This window comes from Lepus europaeus, chromosome 7 (assembly GCF_033115175.1).
Source record: "Lepus europaeus isolate LE1 chromosome 7, mLepTim1.pri, whole genome shotgun sequence".
NCBI classification, from domain to species: Eukaryota; Metazoa; Chordata; class Mammalia; order Lagomorpha; family Leporidae; genus Lepus; species Lepus europaeus.
In genome coordinates this window covers 48,672,725-48,691,372 of record NC_084833.1, presented here as the reverse complement: position 1 = coordinate 48,691,372, position 18,648 = coordinate 48,672,725, and the positions used below count along the sequence as shown (strand labels likewise).

Genomic DNA, 18,648 nt, shown 5'->3' with positions numbered 1-18,648 from the left:
ATATACAGAAGATCAATTTAGTATACATTAAGTAAAGATTTCAACAGTTTGCACCCACATAGAAACACAAAGTGAAACATACTGTTTGAGTACTAGTTTTAGCATTAAATCAAAATGTACAGTACATTAAGGACAGAGATCCCACATCAGGAGCAAGCGCACAGTGGCTCCTGTTGTTGACCCAACAAATTGACACTCTAGTTTATGGCACCAGTAACCACCCTAGGCTGGTATTTTCTTTTATCAAGAGATTTACTTATTTATTTGAAAGGCAGAGTTACAGAGAGGCAGAGGCAGAGAGAGAGTAGAGGTCCTCCATCCACTGTTTCACTCTCCAGATGGCCGTAACAGCCGGAGCAGCACTGCTCCAAAGCCAGGAGCCAGGAGCTTCCTCTGGGTCTCCCACATGGGTGCAGGGACCCAAGGAACTTGGGCCATCTTTCGCTGCTTTCCCAGGCCATAGCAAAGAGCTGGATCAGAAGTGGAGCAGCCAGGACCTGAACTGGTGCCCATATGGGATGCCAGCACTGCAGGCAGAGGCCTTACCTGCTATGCCACAGCACCAGCCCCATTTTTATTGTTTTCTTCTTTTTTTTAAGAAATACATGAGTAAAGTTATAATAGAACGTTACATTGGACCCTCTAGAATGCTAGAACTACAAGGACTGATGATATAAATAATGGGAGAAGGTGTCTTACGACTGGAACTCTCACATGCTGCTGGTGGAAGTACACATTAGAAGGCCTTTTAAAATAGTTTGGCATTATCTAAAGACAAATTAAAACACCACATACTGTGATGTATAAATCCCACTTCTATGAATTCACTAAGATGCATTCGCTTGTACACCAAGTATAAAAGAAGGCTTAAAGCAGCATTATTCACGTTAGCCCCAAACTGGAAATGTCTGTTAGCTGTAGAATGCATCATAGGTGATATACTTGTCTAATGGAGTACTATACAGCAATAAAAATTAGCAAGTTCTTGTTAAAAAAAATAATGGATGGACCTCACAAATAGAACATAAAGTGAAAGAATCAAGATATACAATGTACAATTCTATTTATAAAGCATAGAAAACAAGCAAACCAGAACTTTGTTGTTTAGGCATGCATGCTCTTGAAAAGTACAAAGTGAAGTGATGACCACAAAAGAAAGATAGCGACAATTTTACCTCTGGGAAAGGAAGGGAGGGAGTAGTTGGTAGAAAAAGAAGAGTAGTTTTGAGGTGCTTCTTATGCCTAGTAGTGGTTAACACAGAAGTTAACTTTAGGATAAAATGTCTTTATTTTGTAGCCCTTTCTATTTCCTTATTATATTCTATAACAAAAGAGTAAAAATAAGCTTAAGTAACCAAGATTTAAATATAACCAATCTAATTTGAAATGATAAAAAACGAACTAAAATGATAAGATACCAGCCTTTACCTGTATGGTCCAGATATAGAGAAACAGGCACTATCAAACATATTGTTAAGAATAGAAATTGACACAGCAGCTATTAAAGGCAATTGTATAATGTTTATTTAAAATCTGGATGGTAAATAACCTTTAACCCACAATTCCATTTCCATGAATTTTTACTATAGATACATTTATACATGACCACAAAGACTATACAAGAATACCTACTGCAATAATGTTAGCAACAACCTAAAGATTAGAATCAATAAAAAGTCCATTAATTAAAAGGGTTAAATATTATAATACATCCATACATTGGAATATAATGTAGCCATTAAAAAGGTATGAGAATACTCTTTACATCCTGATATGTATAGCCTCAAAATATACTGTCATATTTTTAAAAAGCAATATACAAGCATATCCCTTTCTCTTTTTTTTAAGTTTTTGAGATAACATTTTAAATTTACACTATAATAAAAAGGCTTATTAATACTTCACTGAATAAGAAGTTTAACAAGTAAAAAGCAAAAAGACCCTAGTTTAAGAACCTAAGTAATTTGGTGGAAATAAATAGGAGATCAATCTTTTATATCTTTTGTACTTTTCTAAATTTTTACCATGCAAATATAACATATTCAAATAAGTAAATAAGCTTTGGAATTGAATTTATTAATTTAATCTTATGAATGATAAAAAGATAAAGGTTACTAGGCAAGGCTTTAATAGTAAAGTATGCTATACTCAGCACTGTTGGTATGTTAGTTACAAATATTTTTTTCCAATTCACTGGTGTCAGTACAACTGACTAAATCTAAGAATGAAGTTTTGGGATTTATCATACTGATATGATGATCTCAGAATAATGGAAGCACCTTTAAACTGACAGGCTGATTTTCAAATAAACTACAAAATATTGCTAGACAAAACCTAGATAGGTAGTTTAGTCTTGCACTAATATATATCACAGTAAACACTGCAGACAAAGAACAAGTCAGGACTATGCCCAGATGGGTCCATTGAACATATATCCCCTTTTGTAACTTTCAATCATTTTTAATTTTATTTTAACAAGGCATATTTGAGAAATAACAATTATTTCTTCCAACTGACTTGCCCACTTTCTGGCATACATAACCTTTTGGGAATGCCATGAATATTTAACAATTTATGCAAAAGTAACAGGGTTGCTATAAAATAGGCTGAATCAAGTAGATAATTTTAACTTGACTCTCTGTAAACACAACTCAGTGAACATAACAACATTTTAGATATCATTTTAACAGAACATTTCATTTTCATACTCTTCAACCTAACTTTATTGTGGCTGTTATGTATACTTTTCTCATTTCAGTTAATCTCATATCTGTCTTTAGAGCTAATTCAACTATCTACAGACTTCATCTTATACAATCATGGAAAGTATGAAAGATTTGCCAATCTCATGTCACATCAGAACAAACAGGAATGAATTGCATCTGAGAAAGGAAAACCATTGCCACTCTTAACATTCAGAAGCAGTTAATTTGCAAATTAGTAGATTGCAGCATTAATCTGGTCCATTTATTTGTGCACTTTAAAGACTATAGGCTTCTGAATTCACATTTCAACCTATAGGTAGTTTTACCTATTTACTTGCTTATGCAAATCGAGAAAAAATTATTATTCTGAACAAGTTGGAATCAATGGCATTATTTTATCTTAATCCTAAATAACCTTTTTTTTCCTTCAACATATGTTAATTGAGCACCTGGTCCTAGTACACATGAACAGGGAAACTGTTAAATTGCTTCAATATCCATTTCTTCATATTATAAAGTCTCTTGAGAGTTAGTTTCTTTTTGTTTTTAAAAATGCAGTACCAGAGCCAGCGCTGTGATATAACGGGTTAAGCTGCTGTCTGCAATGCTGACATCCCATATGGGAGCCAGTTCGAGTCCTGGCTGCCCCACTTCCAATAAAACTCCTTGCCAATGCACCTGGGAAAACAGCGGAAGATGGCCCAAGTTTTTGGGCCATGTACCCATGTGGGAGACCTGAATGAAGCTCCTGGCTCCCAGCTACTGAAGCCCTTTGAGGAGTGAACCAGGGGATAGAAGATCTCTCTCTTTTCTCTCCTTCGACCCCATAACTCTGCCTTTCAAATAAATAAAATAAATCTTTTAAAAAAATAAATGCAGTACCTTGATATAGAGCCTTCAATAAATTTTCAATTATGTCACATTTTAAAAACAAGGGACAATTCAGTTGATCCACTTGGTAAAGGGATGTATTTCGTTGTATATAAATTTATTTATCTAAATCCATTTTTAAAATAACCTATCTTTCTATGGTAAGTTATGATTATAATGTTCTGGCTATTGCTCCAATAAGAAATCTTGCATGGTAGGTTACTCTGAAATCGTATGTTGTCATTATGGTTGTGAAATGCTGCTATGTCTTGGAGACCACTACTATCATTGATTTAGATTTAGAATCCATTTCACAGGCATTTCTGGCAGAGCACTTAATTTTTATTCACCATTTTCTAATGTAGGTAAACTGAAGAGGTGGAGGGAAGAAATCAACTAATGCTTCTTTCAGGCTGACTGAAGGCAAATATAACACCACCACCCCCAATTTTTTACCTCAATTAAGAACCTGAATCTATTGAATAAAAAGTTAATCATTTTAGATTACTGTCAGTGCAAAAGGAAACAGTAAGGAAAAAAATAACTTTCCAAGTAAGTATACACAAAAATATTTCTTTGATGATTATAATATAAGCGATTTCAATCTAAATGATACTTTCTTACTGTATGGCAGTTTACAAGAAACCAAATTTTTTCTTTGGAACTGAGAATATTTTTACCCTAAAATATTATTTGTCTATTTCCCCATCTCAAAAGCACATGGACATGTTGCTATGGATGATGACCATGGAGTGACAAAGTTTACCACAGGTTCAGTCACCAGTGCTCCCATCCATGCAGTGTCATCCTTAGAAACCATCTGGTGCTACTTCTGCATAATTAGCAAAATATTGACTTAGCACTTAACGCTCTAGGGAGGATTAAACCAATTTTTTAAGCAAGAAAAATCCCAGCCAAGTCAAAACAGAATTGCAATGTACCAACACTTTCTCTAAGGGAGATTTTTATATACCCAGATTTTACCTGTTTTTTTTTTTTCTTTTTTTTAATTGCAGTACCTGAACCCTACAAATGGTATATTCAGTGAATAGAATGCTGGCAAAGCAGATGTTACCCCTTGCATCCACCCACTGAATTCTTATTCCCAATTTGGTTGTCTGCAGCAGTGAATCACAGCAAGGTGACTCAGTCTAACACACACAAGGAAATGTGAAGCTACACTTGCCTCACAGCATTTACCTTGAAATAAGACTATTAAGCTACTAAAACTTAAAAGCACAGGAGCTAGCCAAGTTGCAAAATAACATGCATGATAAGACCACTGCATCATAATTTCTCTAATTGTTGTTCTTTGAGCAGATGTTTAAGATAAGTTCCTCACATTAAAAACAAAAGGGAGGAGATTAAGGTTTTGAACCACGTCTCTGACAAGCCCATTTGAGTATCTTATAGTTGTCAGGATCCATTCTAGAGGAAAGCAGAAGTATCACAAAATATAACTCAGTCAAGTGTTGCACTTTAAATCTGTTAACTCAGAACTGCAGGTTATATGTGTGTTATTTTTTCATTCCAACTTCTGTGAACCAAAAGCTTGCCTAAGGACCAAGGAAAGAAATTTAAAAAAATTAATGAGTGCCTACCATCTTCTGAATGGCATATACCAGAAAAAAGTGGGTCATAACGGACAAGAGAAGAATAACAAAGGCTCCAGGTCTCAAAGTGTTTATCAAGGCACCCCAGCACACCATGGAAAACTCATGGGAGCATTGTTACTTTTCAGAGAGAAACACAGCATCTGTGGATCTCTCAGCAAACTAGGAACCCAAATTAGTTCGCAGTTTTAACACTGCATTCATTTCTCAGACATTGTATCTTTGCAAAGCTGAGTTTTCAATGGTTGCTGTGATTAAAAGCCAACTGTGCTAAAATCAGTGCAGACCAGGAGACAAAGATGGCAATGTCCTGTGTGTTGCTGTGTACCGTGTCACAAGGCCACATCTCACTAGTAATTGTTATTATTTAAGAATGAAATTGGAACCAGTATTGTGGCGCAATCTGTTAAGCTGATGCCTGTGACACTAGCATTCCACACTGGAGCGCCAATTTCAGTTCTGGTAGCTCAGCTTCCAATTCACCTCTCTGCTAATATTCCTGGGAGGGAAGCAGAAGATGCACCATGTGGGAGACCCTTATAGAATTCCAAGCTCCTGACTTCAGCTTGGTTCATCCCCCAAAATTGTGGCCATTTCAGGAGTGAACCATCAAATGGAAGATCACTTTCTCTCTCTGTCTCTCCATCTCTGTCAACCTGCCTTTCCAATAAATAAATCTTTTTTATTAAAAAAAAAGGAGGAGGGGAATGAAATTAATGTTTTTGCTTTAAATTTATCTGTATTATTTTTTAATTTTTTTTATTTTATTATTTTGACAGGCAGAGTTAGTGAGAGAGAGAGACAGAAAGGTCTTCCTTCCATTGGTTCACCCCCCCAAATTGCTGCTACGGCCGACGCGCTGCGCTGATCCGAAGCCAGGAGCCAGGTGCTTCTTCCTGGTCTCCCATGCGGGTGCAGGGCCCAAGGACTTGGGCCATCCTCCACTGCCCTCCCGGGCCACAGCAGAGAGCTGGACTTGAAGAGGAGCAACCGGGACTAGAACCTGGCGCCCATATGGGATGCCGGCACTGCAGGTGGAGGATTAACCAAGTGAGCCAAGGCGCTGGCACCATCTGTATTATTTTTTCAAAGAGCAAATAAGTTGCTTTTTAAGGATGAGATTTTAATCTAATTAAGAGTTCTGTTTTTGGGTAGGCACATAAGATTTTTAATGTAAAAGGAAAATTCCATTCAAATTTAGTTTGCAAATTATCAGAAAAAAATAGGGTACTATACCATTGTTATTACTCTTGAGTCCTTTAAATGAATTAAAGGCAATAAAGGAGTTACATGGGATATGTATGCAGAGTTATTTTACTAAAACTAGGTCAGACCAAAGGAAAACTTTAGTAATAGTGCCATAACATTGGAACATAATAGTGGCTAATAGTCCAAAGAAGTGTGACCTCTTCCTTTCTCTGCTAATAGTGAACTGTATAACCTCTGAAATGTCATTTAAGCTTACTGTTTATCAGTTTCATCAGGCTTATAAAATAGATAACATAGATTTATATTCTCAGAGTTGTTTTTAAAAGAAGATATACAGAATGAAAATTATTTGTAGATATAAAGTTGTATAATCAAAACATTGTTATTACTACTCCAAAGAGTACTTTTACTTTCATTCTCACATAAGTTTTTCTTTAAACAAAAATTTTTTTTATTTATTTTGAAAAGCAGAATGACAGAGAGAGAGAGAAAGAGAGAGAGAGAGAGAGAGAGAGAGAGAGAAAGAGAGGTCTTCCATCCAATGGTTCACTCTCCAAATGACCACAATGGCCAGGGCTGGGCCAGGCCTAAAGCTAGGAGCCTGGAACTCCATCCAAGTATTTCACTTTGGTTGCAGGGTCCCAAGGACTTGGGCCTTCTTCCACTACTACCCAGGAGTATTAGGAGGGAGCTGGATTGGAAGTGGAGCAGCCAGAACACAAACAGGTGCTCATATGGATGCCAGTGTTGCTGGCAGTGGTTTAATCCCCTGTGTCACCATGCTAGCCCCTCATATAAGTTTTATGAAGAGCCAGACATGCTAGCAATGCAGTTTCTTTTCTCTCTCTCTCTTTTTTTTAAGATGTGCTTATTTATTTGAAAGACAGACCTGAATAACCAGCCATTTATCACATCTTCTGAATTACATCTATAAAATCTATCTGAAAACTAATCTATCACTAAATCATTTCATTTACAAATGAAATACTCAACATTATGTCATTTCCAAAATGATTCTCAAATTTGTTAAATCCTTCATATTCTCTCTTACTTCCCCTGACTAACTTCTTCTTTTTTTTTTTTTTTTTTTTTTTTGACAGGCAGAGTGGATAGTGAGAGAGAGAGACAGAAAGGTCTTCCTTTTTGCCATTGGTTCACCCTCCAATGGCCGCTGCGGCCGGCGCATCTCGCTGATCCGAAGCCAGGAGCCAGGTGCTTCTCCTGGTCTCCCATGTGGGTGCAGGGCCCAAGCACTTGGGCCATCCTCCACTGCCTTCCCGGGCCATAGCAGAGAGCTGGCCTGGAAGAGGGGCAACCGGGATAGAATCCAGTGCCCCAACCGGGACTAGAACCCGGTGTGCCGGTGCCGCAAGGTGGAGGATTAGCCTGTTAAGCCACGGCGCCGGCCCCCTGACTAACTTCTAACTTCAATTTCTTCTCCTGTCAATTCAATGCTCATCTCATTTCCTTAAAATCTATTTGACCCCACTGTACCCCCTCATCATAAAGTCTGAAATCTTTGCTGTCTCATTAAAGGTCTTCACAAAATGGCTGCAATTTCCTTCACAGCATCATCATCCTGAACACAGATGTTCCAACCAAACTGGGCTGTTCCTTGCTTCCTCAAAGAAATTGCATTTTCCAATTTTCATGATTTTGTTTATGCCTTTCCTCAAAACAAGTGGAGTACCTCCCCTCTCCACCTCCACCTGTTGAATTAAACTGCTACTCCCTCCATGAAGTCCTCCTGAGAGTTAAAACTTTTCCAAAGAGAGTTAATCTCTCATTCCTTAGGGTGAAGACAACATGAGCTTTATGTTTTACTTGAACAGTTTTGCTTTCTAGTTTAATAATTTATACAGTATCTGTTGTTCCTTCACTAGGCTACAAGCTCACTGAGAGGGAGAAGTCTGGTCTTGTTCATGTTAATTTCTCCTACAAAGCCTGAAAATGTGCGCTGAATATCAGGAGTTCCATATTTTCTCTATTAAATTTAAATACAAAAATACCTTATACAAAACAAACTTCATCCAGAAGAATCATATCTAAAACATTAGTTTGAACATATTCCCATGATGTATGGAGGAAAATATTTTCTGTGCCACATGTCACATCATATCAAGTATCTTGTCTACTTCAATCATTAGCAACTGTTTTAGAAACAAACAAACAAAAAACCCTTAGATAAGATGAACTTATATCCATTAATTTATTTTCAAAAACGCAAGAATGACTTCAATAATCAAGTTTCATGGCAAAACAAGCTTATGTATCTTTTAAAAAACTTCTATTTCTTGAATTCAATTCATGAAAATAAGTCATTATCTTTCAAAGGCTTTAAGAAAAGTAAATTCATTATCCAAGACATATTTTATTTCTACCTGAGCAGACCTCCCTTTTACATTTATATTACTAGTAGAATTCCTGTTGTACCTTTCTTCTGAAGACAAGTACTTTCAGATCTACCATTGCATGTCTCAGTAAGAAAGGGAGAGGAGGCTATTGATCTATCCTACTTGCTGAATGTTGAGAAAAATGAGGGTCAAAGAAGAAAAACAACATAAATAAGCTTTCATTTTCAGTGACTAGGTTAAAAACCCCAAATAATTTATTAACCATGTCTTCCAAGTTTTATGCAATAGGCTAAAATTCTTTTTTTTTTTTTTTTTTTTTTTGACAGGCAGAGTGGACAGTGAGAGAGACAGAGAGAAAGGTCTTCCTTTTTCCGTTGGTTCACCCCCCAAGTAGCCGCTACGGCCGGCGCATTACGCTGATCCGAAGCCAGGAGCCAGGTGCTTCTTCCTGGTCTCCCATGCGGGTGCAGGGCCCAGGCACTTGGGCCATTCTCCACTGCACTCCCGGGACCACAGCAGAGAGCTGGCCTGGAAGAGGGGCAACCGGGACAGAATCCGGCACCCCGACCAGGACTAGAACCCAGGGTGCCGGCACCGCAGGCGGAGGATTAGCCTATTGAGCCGCGGCACCAGCCAGCTAAAATTCTTAAAGATTCTCTCTTTCATACTTCATGATGCATTACTAAGTTTAAAAGGTACTAATTAGTTTCAATGTTAATGCATTCTTCCTATATCATTTACTTAAAATAAGACCCAGATATTTTTTAAGTGAGAATACAGAAACATAGAACACAGAAGAGAAATTAAGGTCACAGAATGAATTTAAATATGGCATTAAGGACTGTAGATGCTCTAATTCTATCTCATTTTCAAGTTTATCCCCAGACTCCTTCTAAGATACTCTAACCCCTATTAACATGCATAAACATATGAAAAGGGAACTTTGGTAGCTTATATAATATATAAAACATTTTTAAACGAACTCTCCTGGCCTGATATAGTGGATGCCAATCCAACGAAGGAGCTCCAGTGGCCAAAGGGACTTTTCACTCAGGGGCAGCAACTACACTGAAGATATCACCTGTTCATTCCAAGTATCCTGACTGGCATCTCAGTTACTTTAAAGAGGCTCATAAAAATTCCTAGAGCACTGAGGAGAGGAAAAAAATCAACCTAGGCAATTAGTCAGATGGAAAGGGTCACTGCCACAGCCATTGCATTTTATAATCCTGGAAATCTGATAGCATAATAAAATTGCATTTCCAAGACGAAAAGTTTTCCCCAATTCTTTTTGGAATCCATACTCAATGCTTATGGTTCCAACCCACTTTCTAATATTTAATTATTTTCTTTACTTCTTTTTTATTGCCATTGTACCCTCAGTTGATACCTGCTCTGGGAAAAATATTTAACATTTCCAACCAAGGTGAAATTAATTTCATCTAATTTATCTCTCCCAGCAGGTTATCTTATACCTTCTCAGTAATCCCAGAGTGGAAAGAGAAATGCCAAGGACAGGGACTCTAGCACGTGTTGAAAATCTACTGTGGTAGACTGCATCATATTTCCAGCTATTTGTTCCCACCCTTTGCCACATGACTTCAATGTTTCCCAGTAAATGGAGTAAATTTCCCTCCACCACTGTCAGATTAGGATGCATGCCCTAGCCAATAGAATATATGGAGAAGCGACATTGCTATATTCTTATGGAAGCTCTAAACACACCTACATGGTTTGGTTCAGCCTTTCCTATTCCTGGCCTCTGCTATGAAAACCACGTGTCTCAGACAGGAGCTGCTGCTTCAACCTGGATCACAAATTGAAGTGACATATGGCCAAACAGCCACTGCCAACCTACAGACCTATGACTGAGAAATAAATGTGTATTGTTTCAACCCATGGAGATTCTGGGACTCTTTGTGACTGCAGCAATGCTGACAAATACAAAAGTCAGTAGGAAAAAAAAAAAGGTATTATGCTTCAATAACAACCTCAAAATCCCAGTGACTTACAATAACAAATATTTCTCAGCTCATATTACATGTTGTGAAAGCAGGTCAGCTTTTGTGCCTCTGTTCCAGGCTATGAGTCAGACTCAAGTTTCCTCCATTGTCTTCTTATTCCAGAATCCAGGTTGAAGATACATCCTATGTCTGAAAAACACCCTTCTCACAATAGAGGGAGGGCATAAGAATAAGCAACCTGATGGAAATTAGCAATGCTTCTAAAAGATTCTCCTCAGAAATTATATGGCCAAGACCCAAAGTCAATGGGGAAAAGGAATGAAGAAACGAAGGAATACCTAATTGTCAACACTAACACAGTATACCATACTTATTATGTTCTAGTCATTGTATTAGCTGTGCTTTACGTAAGTTACCTCACACCTCAACCTCAGAAGGAAAGCATTTTCCTTATTTTTAGAATATTGAGGCTCAGAGGAATAATGTAACTTGTCCAAAGTTATTCATAGAGGGTGTGAAGGGAAGGCTAGAGTCCTAGTCCAGGATTACATGACCCCAGGGCACTTGCTCTTACTCCCAACCCATACTCACACCCACTTTTCTTCTTTGTCAGGTAATAAGCATTAACTTAACAGATGGGGTCTGCCCTTATATAAAACTAATATTGGCTGTAAAAGACTTCAATAAGTAACCTTTCTAAGTAAAATAGGGAAATGTAAGGCTGGTGAAAAAGAGGAAAACATCTATGAAAACTGACTTATGAAAAGATAGGCCGGACTGAGCACAACAATGAGAAGGTATGTGAATGAGAACCCAGGGAGCTGGAAAATAAGAAGAGAAATTGATAGCACTTCTCTGGGCAAGAGTACTTAACAAAAATAGCTTGCCTCAGGGGAAAACTTTTTAGACTCTGATTTCACAGGCCATAAGAAAAGCACTAGGGTGTTTCCCTTTCCTTTAAAAAGTGCACACCCAGTTTCTTTGTAGCTGCCTGAATACTATTATGTACTCACTCCATTGCCTGTTTAGAGATTGGCAGTCTCCTAGCTTATGGGCATCAAGTGCTTTTTAAAATTAAAAAACCATGCCATCCCTCATGCACCTGGATGGGTTGCTATCAACATATTTCTCATTTCCCATGTGAGTCACATATTTAGGGCTCCAGATTAAAGTATGCTCTGCTTGCCAATTTCTACCAAAATTTTAATTCTATTTAAAAATATTAGCATTCTATACAACCTCTAAGTTTTTAATCATTGCTTTTTTTAATTCAATAATTTAAAACATTAAATATATATTTCTGCCAGTAGAAAACTGTCTAAACCATCAGGTAAGTAACAAGTAGCATTGTGGACACACCACAGGATAAGTCTACTCATACCAGAAAGATGGAGAATCTTATAGCAGGCCTCCCAACCAGATAGCCAGATTGCTACTAGAAAAAAATCAAACCTCTATGTTGTACAGTCGATTACTATTAATTAAGTCTTATGCAATGATCCATGCTATTTTGTTTGGATGCAGTGGAAGACCCTGTTACTCTAACTCACAAAAGGGAAACAAAGACAAATATTCAGAAATGGTTCTAATTCATAAAACCTAGGCCTGTTTTCTTCAACCTCCAAATGTCTGTCCCCAAATGTTGCTATCTACATAACTGCTTATTACCTTCCAGTAAAATGGTTGAGCAATGTTTAACTAATGTGGCTTTGGATATTTTCCTATAATTCACAATGTCAATAAATAGCATGGTAGTTCAAATCAGAATGGAATCAATAGGTATATAAATAAAGTATCTTAGAAATATCATCTAGCTCATTTTCAGTAGAGTGTTCTATTTAGTAGTACTTGGACCTAAGTTCCATTGGTTTCTTTGATTGATAACTCAATAGAGAGAAAAATATGACTAATTGAGTGTGCATTGGTGCATACTCAAATCATCTACAGACAGCTATGACCTACTATTGTATTATTCGTATTCTACTACTACTACTGCTTATCTGTGTGGGTAGATGAAACATACAGACACTTTTTTATTTATCCAAAACTTGTGATTATACAAATAGAGACTAGACAGAGTGTAAAAGGAAATGTACAGCTTTGGAATGAGATAGATCTGGATTCTAATTCCAATTCCACTACTGTGTTCACAGCCTTAGGAAATTAACTTCTCTATACTTCAGATTTCTGATCTTTAAATAATACTGAAAATACAGGATGGTGTTGTGGCATACCAGGTTAAGCCACTGCCTGCAATGCCAGTATTCCAACTGGGCACCAGTTCATTTCCCAGCTGCTCCACTTTTTTTTTTCTTTTTTCTTTCTTTCTTTCTTTCTTTCTCTCTCTCTCTCTTTTTTTTTTTTTTTTTTTTTTTTTTTTGACAGGCAGAGTTAGTGAGAGAGAGAGAAGCAGAGAGAAAGGTCTTCCTTTCCCATTGGTTCACCCCCCAAATGGCCGCTACAGCTGGCACACTGTGCCAATCCGAAGCCAGGAGCCAGGTACTTCCTCCTGGTCTCCTATGCGGGTGCAGGGCCCAGGCACTTGGGCCATCCTCCACTGCCTTCCCGGGCCACAGCAGAGAGCTGGACTGGAAGAGGAGCAACCAGGACAGAATCCGGCGCCCCGACCGGGACTAGAACCTGAGGTGCCGGCACCACAGGAGGAGGATTAGCCAAGTGAGCCGCGGCGCCAGCCCCAGCTACTCCACTTTCTATCCAGCTCCCTGATAATGTGCCCAAGTGTTTGGCTCCCTGACACCCAAATGGAGGACCCAAAAGAAGCTCCAGGCTCCTAACTTCAGCCTCATCCAGCCCTGGCCATTTTGGCCATTTGGGGAGTAAACTAGAAGACGGAAGTCCTCTCTCTCTGTGACTCTTTCTGTAACTCTGATTTTCAAGTAAATCTTAAAAAATAATAACATAGGGGGCAGCATTGTGGCATAGCAGGTAAAGCTGCCACCTGAGATACCAGCATCCCATATGGATGCCAGTTCAAATCCTAGCTATTCCACTTCCAATCCAGCTCTCTGCTAATGTGCCTGGGAAAAGCAGTGGAAGATGACCTAAGTGTTAGGGCCCCTCTCATCTACGTGGGAGACCTGGAAGAAGCTCCTGGCTTCAGACCCGCCCAACTCCGACCATTAGGCTTTTTGGGGAGTGAATCAGTGGATGGAGGACTTCTATTTCTCTCTTTCTCTCTCTCTTTCTCTCTCTCCCTTTATAAAACTCAGCCTTTCAAATAAGTAAATAAATATTTTAAAAAATAAAAATAATGACATTGAGAATATATAGGATACTTATGGATTAATAGAGATAATAGTCACAAAAGATCAATAAACAAGGCTTAACACATGATAGTTACTTAATAAATGTTAGGAAATATTTGAAATTGAAAATAGTGGAGAATACATTTATAAACATTTTTAAGTAGTAATTCAGAATTCTGGTTATTTTTTCTGAACTCTTCTTCCTTGAAAGTAACCAAAAACAATGGAAAAAAAGGGAGGTAGGAAGAATCTTCAATGAAGCAATACTTATAAAGTCAAACCACACAATCAACATTTACCAAATTCTTTGACATCTGAACCAGTATAAGGGAAAATACCAAACTGACACAGACCCCCCTCAGACTTCAAGCAAGAAGAAATTTCTCTGTAAGTTCTACCATCTGAGAGATAACACATAATACTTTCATTAACGTGAAATTTAGGGACATCAGAGACAACAGAACCAGTAGGGAATATTTTTGTGAAGAAATATCCCAGTTCCACACTGAAGAACTGCAGGCAATGTGGAGCTGCAGAAGAAAGAAACATGCAGGGGCTGGCGCTGTGGCATCTGGATGGGCTCAGCTCTGGCTGTGGCGGCCAATTAGGGAGTGAACCTGCAGATCGGAGACCTCTCTCTCTCTGTCTCAGCCTCTTCTTCTTTCTCTGTGTAACTATGACTTTCAAGTAAATAAATAAATGTTTAAAAAAAGAAAGAAAGAAAGAAACATGCAGATAGATCATGTTGTCCATAATCTCATCTTCTAAGACAGTGCCTGAGGTAAAGAAAAGAAAGCAGAGATGACCAGATCGCAACACAGATAGTTGGACTTAACGTGCTTGGCTGGAAACTACACCAAACTTTCTACTGCCAGAAACTAAAGAGAGAGCAGAGCAAAGAACGAAAGAAAAAAAGAGGAGATTTCTCAAGACCCAAATGCCAATTAAAGCTGCTGAGAAGAAAAAAAAAAAGAAGTTGCTAAGACTAACCCTCATATATTGTTGTGGTTGTTTCTTTCCACACTTATTTTTTTTTTATTTTTTATTATCATGCAATACTTATATACTTTTATAGGTACAGCACAATTTTTCAAGAGATGTATGCAGCATAAACTGATCAAATCAGGCAAGCAGCACCCCTCCCTACCCTGCCTCCACGTTTGGAGAATTACCAGCACCCTCCCCCAGTTCTTTACATAGTATTAATACTTTTTTCATATGAGGCATTTTTTCCTAGTATAAAATGCCCTCATATGAAAATTAGCAGTAAGAACAGAATCAGCGCCATATCTATAAATAAATAAAACATAAATAAATCATAATAAATCTACAAATAAATAAATAAATCATAATCTTTAAAATATTACAAGATAAGAGATGGGTATCTATTTTAATTCAAATAATCTGTTGGGTTCTACTATTTGTCAGGTGTCGGGGCCAGTGGCCCTGGCCGGACATGAGATGCAGCAGGCTGAGGCTGTCCCTTATCTAATCCTGTTTCCTGTGCTTTTGTTCTGTAGGCACAAGATTTTTCATCCCACATTCCTGCAGGCAGGATGTGACTTCTGATGAAGGTTTATGATGTTCTTTGCTCTATCTGCAGAGCTTGTACCCTGATCATTGCTACTTTGTAAACTTGCTCTATTCCTGTGCTATGCATGATTGCACACAATGAATGTTATCTGTATGGGGTCTGGGGTATATATCCTTGTCTTTCTGTGTGCTCAGGGCTGGAGACTGAAGGGTTTCCTTAGGGAGACTGCCTCCAGTCCCTCATCGCCGGGCCCCCTACTTTGGCTTGGAACGCGATGAGGCAATAAACGTGGTGATGAATTGACTGAGTGCTGCGTGTCTCCATGTGGTTTGTCAGGTGGCCTCCGACAGTCAGGAAGGTACTTTCTTTCTTTTTTTTTTTTTTTTTTTTTTTTTTGACAGGCAGAGTGGACAGTGAGAGAGACAGAGAGAAAGGTCTCCCTTTGCCGTTGGTTCACCCTCCAATGGCCGCCACGGCCGGCGTACCACACTGATCCCAAGGCAGGAGCCAGGTGCTTATCCTGGTCTCTCATGGGGTGCAGGGCCCAAGCACTTGGGCCATCCTCCACTGCACTCCCTGGCTATAGCAGAGAGTTGGCCTGGAAGAGGGGCAACTGGGACAGAATCCGGCACCCCGACTGGGACTAGAACCCTGTGTGCCGGTGCCGCAAGGCGGAGGATTAGCCTGTTGAGCCACGGCGCCGGCCAGGAAGGTACTTTCATTCACGTCATAAGTAATTTAACATAATTTGATATATTTATCAACTCTGAGATAAATATTAGACTCCTATTTTAAAAAGAGGACCTTGAGGCATAAGCTCATACAACTGTTAAATGTTAGCATTACAATGTAAATTCAGATCTTCTGAATTAAAGACTCATTCTGTAAGTTGTGTTGAAATGCTTCTACATAAACCATGGAAAACTGGAGATAGTATATGCTAACTAAATCTATCTTTTTTTAAAAAATAAACCTTTTCTCAGCCTTTGTCTTTCTAAACAGTTAAAACACCTTTAGTCTATATTGGTATGAATTTACTCATACTCTCTAGTGATTTTATGGATTTTTTTTTTCAATTATAGTTCTTTCTGAAGATTCAGTCACAAAATCAGGTTTTTCAGTTTGGCTATTATGTTATTTTGCTTATGGTTAGAGTCTGTCATTTTTTGGTTCCAATATTTTGATTTATATTATCCAGTATTTCTTTGATCTTTGGGCACATACACACAGAAACATCCAAAAGAATTCTGTCTACCTGGGTATCAAGAGTTAAAATTTATTATCTTTGTCTTAAATATGGAAAAAAATGATAATAATCTCCACTTTGGGCAAGTGGAGTTTCTCCTTTTGCCATTTTTTTCAATGTACTTATCTTTGAGATCTTTTGTATATTATCCATTCTTTACTAGCATTTTACTACCTGAAAAAACTGGGAATAGGCTTCTTATTCCAAGGAAATATGAGATTTCCCTGCATACTCCACCTTCAAATCCATCTCTCTTTTTTTTAAATGTTATTTATTTATTTATTTGACAGGTAGAGTTACGGACACTGAGAGGCAGAGACAGAGAGAAAGGTCTTCCACCCACTGGTTCACCCCACAAATGGTTATAATGGCCAGAGCTAGGTCAATCTGAAGCCAGGAACCTCCTCTGGGTCTCCCAGGCAGGTGCAGGGGTCCAAGCACTTGGGCCATCCTCTACCGCCCTCCCAGGCCATAGCAGAGGGCTGAACCAGAACCAGAGCCCATATGGAATGCTGGCACCGCAGGCAGAGGATCAACTTGCTGTGCCACAGCCCTAGCCCCAAACCCATTTTTTTTTTAATTTACTAGCCTTAGAACTAATCCCCTAAAAATCCTCTATTAACCCTATTGAGGAAAGGATGCATTTATCTTTACTCTTTAGTTTTTAATACATTGTACAATTTAAAAACAGGACAAACTAAACCCATGGCTTTAGTCTTATCTGCATTTGGGCTCTAAATTCAATTCTCCAAAATTCATAAAAATTTACTCAGTTCTGTAACAAATGTTTAATCTTAGTAACTAATATACAATAACACTTTATAATCTAGTTCACTTAATAATAAAAGAAAACTTTGGATTTGTACAGTCTCCACAGCAAATCTCAACAACTGAGCCCCATTTGGAACATGTTCACTGTATCACTTCAAAATTGCTTTAAATAACAATATATGTTCCAGAGTAACTGAATATCACTGATTTATGAAAACATATCTAAGATATAATATATATTAACACATAATCCTCAAATAAATAAGGCAGTCTCAATATCAATCTGGTCTCAATGATACAATAGCAAGTCTCAAAAATATTCTAAATGTCTTTTAAAACATGATATGTCAATGCTTTCAAGCATTGGGCACACAAAGCTGAGTTGTAAATTACAAAGGTCTTAAGACAAATTTACAAAGTATAATCATCCTTCACAGGTGAGATATCCTGTTTATTCTATGGAGGAACGTTTCAGCTGAATAAAAAAAAAATTTTTTTTTGACAGGTAGAGTGGATAGTGAGAGAGAGAGAGACAGAGAGAAAGGTCTTCCTATTTGCCGTTGGTTCACTCTCCAATGGCCGCTACGGCCAGCACATCTCGCTGATCCGAAGCCAGGAGCCAGGTGCTTCTCCTGGTCTCCCATGGGTTGCAGGGCCCAAGGACTTGGGCCATCCTCCACTGCCTTCCCGGGCCATAGCAGAGAGCTGGCCTGGAAGAGGGGCAACCGGGATAGAATCCAGTGCCCCAACCAGGACTAGAACCCGGTGTGCCGGCGCCGCAAGGCGGAGGATTAGCCTGTTAAGCCACGGTGCCGGCCATAAAATTTCTTAATGTTTGGTGATTGCTGCAATAAGGACACATAAGGAACAGAGAAGATAATATTTCATCATATTCGGTATAATACAAGAGTAATATGAATTTTTTATAGAAATATTTTCAAGAAAATGAAATCACTGAATTAAAATTTCATTTAATATTGATGCCCTGAATCATCAAAAAAAAATCTAGACACAAAATTACAGATTGGCATCTGTTTAAAACATAATACTTAGCATACTGATTATATTCATTCAGCAAAAAAATCATGAAAATGTTCAACATAAATCAAAAGTATG

At 38.2% G+C, this 18,648-nt stretch overlaps 1 protein-coding gene across 8 annotated transcripts in view; it reads right to left on the bottom strand.

Annotated features, from left to right (window-relative positions):
- SOX6 (SRY-box transcription factor 6) overlaps window positions 1–18,648 on the bottom strand; it is a 666,111-nt gene that overhangs the window by 577,455 nt on the left and 70,008 nt on the right. The gene's annotated exons all lie outside the window — the stretch shown is intronic.